This window comes from Mandrillus leucophaeus, unplaced genomic scaffold (assembly GCF_000951045.1).
Source record: "Mandrillus leucophaeus isolate KB7577 unplaced genomic scaffold, Mleu.le_1.0 Scaffold753, whole genome shotgun sequence".
NCBI lineage: Eukaryota > Metazoa > Chordata > Mammalia > Primates > Cercopithecidae > Mandrillus > Mandrillus leucophaeus.
In genome coordinates this window covers 690,458-698,385 of record NW_012108175.1, presented here as the reverse complement: position 1 = coordinate 698,385, position 7,928 = coordinate 690,458, and positions in this window count along the sequence as shown.

Below are 7,928 nucleotides of genomic sequence, written 5' to 3'. Positions count from 1 at the left end.
AAAAAAAAAAAAAAAAAAGAGAAAAATATATATATATAAAATAAAAAAGAATGTTTACTCTTATCTCTCTTTTTGTTGTTGTTGTTGTTGTTGAGACAGAGTCTTGCTTTGTCACTCAGGCGGGAGCGCAGTAGTGTGATCTCAGCTCACTGCAACCTCCATCTCCCTGGTTCAAGCGATTCTCCTGCCTCAGTCTCCTGAGTAACTGAGATTACAGGCATGTGCCACCATACCCAGCCAATTTTTGTATTTTTAGTAGAGACGAGGTTTCACCATGTTGGCCAGGATGGTCTCTATCTCCTGACCTTGTGATCTGCCTGCCCTGGCCTCCCAAAGTACTGTGATTACACACATCAGCCACTGCGCCTGGCCCTTATCACTCTTGTTTCTAGCCATCACAATAAAGCAAAAGAGGAAACAAAAGAAAACAGATTGTGAAGGGAGAAGTAAAATTGTCCCTATTTACATGTGAAATGATGATGTACGTAGGAAATATCAAGAGATATACAAAAAACTTATTAGAACTAATATGGGAACTCATCAAGGTCACAGGACACAGCAACACACAAAAATCATTTGCATTTTTATATAGTAATAATGACCATGTGGAAATCAAAATTTAAAACACAATATAATGTACAATCACTCAAAGAAAATATTTAGTTATACATACAAGAAAACATGTATAGTTCTGTAGGCTAAAAATTACCAATGCTAATGAGAGAAAACAATGAAGATCTGAATAAATAGAAAGCCATTTGTATTAGTCCACACTCTCATTGCTATAAAGAACTACCTGAGATTGGATAATTTATTTTAAAAAAGAGGTTTAATTGGCTCATGATTCCACAGACTGTACAGGAAGCATGTCTGAGGAGGCCTCAGGAAATTGACAATCATGGCAAAAGGTGAAGAGGAAGGAAGCACATCTTACAAGGCCAAAGAAGGATGAAGAAAGGGTGAAGGGGGAGGTGCTACACACTTTTAAACAACTAGATCTTGTGAGAACTCACTCACTATGACAAGAACAGCAAGGGGGAAGTTTTCCCCCAGGATCCAATCACCCCCTACAAGGCCCCTTATCTAACATTAGGGATTACAATTTGACATGAGATTTGGGTGGGGACATAAATTCAAACTATATCATTCTGCCCTGGATCCTCTCAAATCTCATATACTTCTCACATTGTAAAATACAATAATCCCTTCTCAACAGTCCCCCAAGTCTTAACTCATTTCAAGATTAACTCAAAAGTCCATAGTGCAAAGTCTCATTTGAGACAAGGCAGATCCCTTTCACCTACGTGAAAGTCTGTAAAATCAAAAACAAGTTAGTTATTTCCAAGATACAGTCAGGTACAGGCATTGGGTAAATACAATTATTCTAAAAGGGAGAAATCAGGCAAAACAAAGAGACTACAGGCCCCATGCAAGTCCATAACCCAGCAGGGCAGTCATTAAATCTTAGAACTCCAAAATAACCTCTTTTTACTCCATGTCTCAAATCCAGGCCACACTGATGCAAGGGTTGGGCTCCCAAGGCCCAGAGCACACGTTCCCCTGTGGCTCTGCAGGGTACAGCTCCCTCAGCTGCTTTCATGGGCTGGCATTGAGTCCCTGTAGCTTTTTAAGGTGCATGGTGGAAGCTGTCAGTGGATCTACCATTCTGGGGTCTGGAGGATGGTGGCTGTCTTCTCACAGCTCCACTATGCAGTGCCCCAGTGGAGACTTTGTGTAGGGGATCCACCCCACATTTCCCCTCCTCACTGCCCTACTAGAGGTTCTCCATGAGGTCTCTGCTCCTGCAGCAGACTTCTGAATGGACATCTAGGTGTTTCCATACATCCTCCAAAATCTAGGTGGAGGCTCCCAAGCCTCAACTCTGTCCTTACGTGCACCTGGAGGCCTAACACCATGTTGAAACTGTCAAGACTTACAGCTTGCACTCTGTGGAGCAGTGGTCTGAGACATGTCTCGGGCCACTTTTAGTCATAACTGGAGCTGGAGTGACTAAGATGCAGGGTGCAGTGTCCCAAGGTTAAGCAGGGCAGCGGGCTCTGGGCCTGGCCATGAAACTATTCTTCCCTTCTAGGCCAGGCCTGTGATGAGCGGGGTTGCCACAATGGTCTCTGAAATGCCTTCAAGGCATTTTCCCCATTGTCTTGGCTATTAACATTCAGCTCCTCTTAATTTATGCAAATTTCTGCAGCTGGCTTGAATTTCTCCCAAGAAAATCAAATTTTTTTTCTACCACATGGTCAGGCTGAACATTTTCTAAACTTTTATGTTCTGCTTCCCTTTCAAATGTAAGTTCCAGTTTCAGATCATCTCTTTGCTCATGCATATGACCATACGGTGTTAGAAGCAGTCTGGCGACATTCTGAACACTTTGCTGCTTAGAAATTTCTTCCATCAGATACCCTAAATCATCACTCTCAAGTTCAAAGTTTCACAGATCCCTAGAGCAGGGGCACAATATTGCCAGTCTCTTTGCTAAAGCATAGCAAGAATGACCTTTCTTCTAGTCCTCAATAAGTTCCTCATCTCCATCTGAAACGTCCTGAGCCTGGGCTTTATTGTCTATATCACTATCAGTATTTTGGTCACAACCATTCAACAAATCTCTAAGAAGTTCCAAACTTTCCCTCAACTTGCTGTCTTCTATTGAGCTCTACAAACTGTTCCAACCTCTGCCCATTGCCCAGTTCTAAAGTTACTTACAGATTTTCAGGTATCTTTATAGCAATGCCCCACTCCTAGGTACCAATTTTCTGTATTAGTCTATTCTCTCATTGTTATAAAGAAATACCTGAGACTGGGTAATTTGCAAAGAAAGGAAGTTTAATTGGCTCATGGTTCTTCAGACTGTACAGGAAGCATGGCTGGGGAGGCCTCAGGAAATTTACAATGATAGTGGAAGGCAAAGAAAAAGGAAGCATGTTTTACAAGGCCAGAGCAGGAGGAAAAGAGGGTTAAGTGGGAGATGTTACATACTTTTAAACAACCAGATCTCATGAGAACTCACTCACTATCATGATAACGGCAAGGGGGAAATGCACTCCTATGATCCACTCACCTCTCACCAGGCCCCTCCTCGAACACTGGGGATTATAATTCAACATGAGATTTGGGCGAGGACACAAATCCAAACCATATCAGCATTCTACGTCCATGGATTGGAAGACTAAACATTCTTAATATGGCAATACTATTCAAATTGAGCTAGAAATTCAACACAATTCCTAACAGAACCCCAGCTAAGTTATTTGTAGAAATTGACAAGCTGATCCTAAAATTCATATGTAAATTCAAAGAAACCAAAATAGCCAAAACAATTTTTAAAAAGAAGAGAAATAATGGAATACTAGTACTTCTTAATTTCGAATTTTACTACACAGCTACTGTAGTCAATGCAGTGTGCTACCTGCATAAGGACAGACATATAAAATTTTTAGTTCTGAAATAAACCTTCATATTTACAGTCAATGATTTTCAACAAAAATGCCAAGACAGTTCAATTGGGAAAGAATAATCTTTAAAAAACAGTGCTAGGACAATTGGATAAACACACATAAAAAATAAAGTTGAACCCCCTACTTCACACCATATATTATGATTAACTCAAAATTGGTAAAATGTAAGAGCTGAAACTATAGCACTCTTAGAATAAAATATTAGGAGTAAATCTTTGTAACCTTCTATGAAGCAATGATTTCTTAGATATGACACTATAGGCAAAAGGAACAAAAGAAAAAATAGGTAAACTGGACATCATCAAAGTTAAAACCTTTGTGCTTCAAAGGATGCTATCAAGAAAGTAGAAAGGCAACACATAGAATGTAAAAATACATTTGTAAAACATACATCTAATAGGGTACTTAAATCTAAAATATATAAAGAAAATTTTAACATCAACAATAAAAAACAACATAAGTAGGTAAAGGATCTATATAGACATTTCTCCAAAGAAAATATTTAAATGGCCAATAAACATATGGAAAGTTTCCCAACATTATTTTTTATTAGGGTAGCGAAAATTAAAATCACAGTGAGAACACTTAACACCCACTGGAATAGTATCTTAGTTAATTTTGTGTTGCTATGAAAGAATACCTGAGACTGGGTAATTTATGAAGAAAAGAGATTTATTTTGCTCACAGTTCTACAGGCTGAGAAGTTCAAGGGCACAGCCCTGGTTTCTGATGAGGGCTTTTTTGCTGCATCACAACCTGGCAAAGAGGGTCAAAGGGGAAGCAGGCACCTGTGAAGACAGGAAAATCTGAGGGACATCCTGACTTTATAATAATCTACTCTCACGGTAACTAATCCATTCCTACAAGAACTAATCCAGTCTTGCAAGAGTAAGAACCCACTGCTATGAGAATATCACCAAGCCATCCATGAGGAATCAGTTTCAATTACCCAAATACTACTTACCAGGCCCCACCTCCCAACATCACCACACTGGGAATCAAATTTCAGCATGAACTTTCCTAGGGACAAACAAACTATATCCAAACAATAGCAGATGGCTACAATTTTAAAATGATAAAAATAAATGTTAGCAAGAATGTATACAAATTGAAATTCTAAAACATTGCATCCAAGATTGTAAAATGGTACAGCTGCTTTTGAAGACTGACAGTTTCTCAAAACATTAAACAGAGTTATCATACAGATCATATAGATATAGATAGTTCTATTTCTAAGTATTTACTCAGGTAATTTTGAATGTATGTTTACACAAAAACTTCTTCATGAAAAATACAATAGCATTGCTCATACAGCCAAAAAGAGAAACAGATATTTACCAATTGATGAATAGGTAAATAAAATGTAGTATATCCATACAATGGAATATTATTCATCTTTAAAAACAACAAAATACTGACACGTGTTACAATATGGATGAAACTTGAAAATACTATGCTAAGTGAAAGAAGCCAGACAAAAATCATAAAATATTGCATGATTCCATTTATATGAAATATCTAGAAAAGGCAAATTTATAGAGGAAGAGAGTAGATTAGTGGTTTTCTTGGGGTGAAGTGATATGGAGGAGTAGGATTGGCAGTGGTTTCTCACACAAATGATTCATAGTTTGTTTTGGGAATAATAAAAATATTCTAAAATTGATTTTGGTTATGGATGCATAATAGGTACCAAAAGCTATTAAATTGTACATGTCAGGCCGGGCGCTGTGATTCATGCCTGTAATCCTAGCTCTTTGGGAGGCCAAGGTGGGTGGATCACCTGAGGTCAAGAGTTCTCAACTAGCCTGGCCAACATGGCAAAACTTCATCTCTACTAAAAATACAAAAATTAGCCAGGCATGGTGGCATGCTCCTGTAATCCCAGCTATTCAGGAGACTGAGGCAGGAGAATCGCTTGAACCCAGGAGGCAGAGGTTGCAGTGAGCTGGGATCATGCCACTGCACTCCATCCTGGGCGATAAGAGCAAAACTGTGTCTCAAAAAAAAAAAAATTGTACATGTCAAATGGGTGATTGTGTAAAACAAATTATATTTCAATAAAATTGTTTTAAAGAAACTAAACATGGTACTACCATAGACACAGCAATTGCACTCTTGGGCATTTATTTAGAGAAATGAAACATGTTCACACACACACAAAAATGAACACATTAATTAGACACAAATGTGAATAGCAGCTTTCTTTGTAATATCCAAGAATCGGACTCAACCCAGGTCCTTCAATGGGTGAATGGTTAAACAAACTGTGGTACATCCATACCATGTAATACTACTCAGCAATAAAAATGAACAAATGACTGATACATGAATTGCCTATCCTGGACATTTTATTTAACTAGAAACATGCAATATGCAATCCTTTTTGTCTGGCTTCTTTCACTTAGCATATTTTCAAGGCTCATCCGTATTGTAACATATATCAGCACTTTGTTCTTTTTATGACTAAATAATATTCCATTGTATATGTATATAACACACTTTGCTTATCCATTCATTAATTTATTTACACTTGTTTTTACTTTTGGCTGTATGAATAATGCTTCTGTACTATTTGTTAATAACATATCTCCAGGTAATTATACTGAATTTAAAAATTAAAACCAAAATGTTACATATTGTATAATTCCATTTATTTAATATTTTTAAAACAAATATTTAGAATGAGAACAGATTAATAGTTGCCAGTTGTTTGGGACAGAGACCAGAGGGAGGTGGGTGTGGTTATTAAAGAGTAACGTGAGTAATTCTTCTTATAGAACTGTTCTGTATCTTGACTGTGGGGGTGCACACACAAACTTACATATGTGGTAAAATTTTATAACACTAAGTACACACATACAAATAAGGCTAAATAAAATGGTGAAGTCTGAATAAGATCTGTGGATTGTATCAATGTCAATATTTTGGTATCAGCAATGGGTCTGATTTCTTGAGAGATAGCACTGTCATGTCTACTCCTGGCCCTCTGATTGAATCTCCTTAATTTATGGGACTTTATGCTTCCTTAAAGGGCCAGTGTGGAGGGGGTGAGGGCAGGTCAAAAGAGTGTCTCTGGTCAGCATCAAATAGCTTTCCTGTGCTTTGTTATTTGTTTGTTTGTTATGGAAGATGCATTGTTTTGAACATTGTACCTGTCTGGCATCAATGGGCTCTGCTGACTGACCCTTTTGGCTTTGAATCCTTGGGTGAAAGTAAACACAGCCTTTAGCTCTGGGATGAAGCTGGAGGCTTTGAGGGATGAGTTGCCTTATGTTTGTAATTACTCAACCAGACAGCTTTTCCTGCCCTCTTCTACAAGTAATCAGTAGAGCATAATTTTCCAAATCTTTTTCATGGCTCTGCATACACTACCTGGTACGTGCTCCTCTACTGCCGCCTGTGTTCTTGGAAGGAATTCCATTTAGAGAAGAGTTAGCCAAAGTGGATCCACAATGCCCTACCTTCAGGTACATCGGGTTGTGTCAGCCACCTCACTTTACCCTTCTGAGTCCCCAAGGGGAATTTACTTATCCAAGTCTACTTCTTCTCTTCCTCCTCTTCCTCTTCAGTGATAGTCAGAATGGTTCTTGGATCGCAACAAGGCCATGTGTGTTGACACAGGCCAAGGCAGACCACATGAATGCCAACAACATCAAAAACATTTAGATGGCTGGATACATTTTGTATCTCAATACTCAACCCTCAACTACCTCAATAGGAATGGAAAGAAAGTATATACAATAAGTCACATTCAGGGTAAGGTCATCTGAAAAACATGTCCTTTGACTAATTCCACTGCATTCTTCAAATCTGTCAAAAGACTGATTTAATTTTAATGAAACATGTGCTGGGCCCCTGCTATTTGCAAAGTCCTGCCATAGACACCATGGAGGATAAGAAAAAAAACTAGTTTCTATTCTTAAGGCACAAGCAGTTGCAAAAGCTAAAATTAACTCAAATTAAGCAAGAAATCAAATATATCACTAAAAGAAAATATTCTGAATGCTTAAACCCATGCATCTGTGTGCATACACATACACCATAAACAAAGTTGGCAAATGGGAGGAAGGGTATATTTAAATTATCTTTAACAAAGGATATATTTCATGAATTATATAAATAATTATTTTAAATCATAAAGAAAAATCAATTCCTCAATTTAAAAAAAGGCAAGGAACATGGAAAGGCAATTCAAATGAGAACAAACACGAGTAATCAGTACCCATGAGAAAAAGTCATTTATATTTTAAAAAATTTTTTTTAATTTAAATATTTAACCTGTTAATTCAGCACCTAATAACATAAAAGAAGATTGTTAGAATTAACCACATGGAAATACAAATTAATACAACTTTTTGATGTATAAATTAACACAACAGTTTGGCCATACACATTAAAACTTTAGGTAGGTTGCAAGCAAGATGGCCAAATAGGAACATCTCCAGTCTGCAGCTC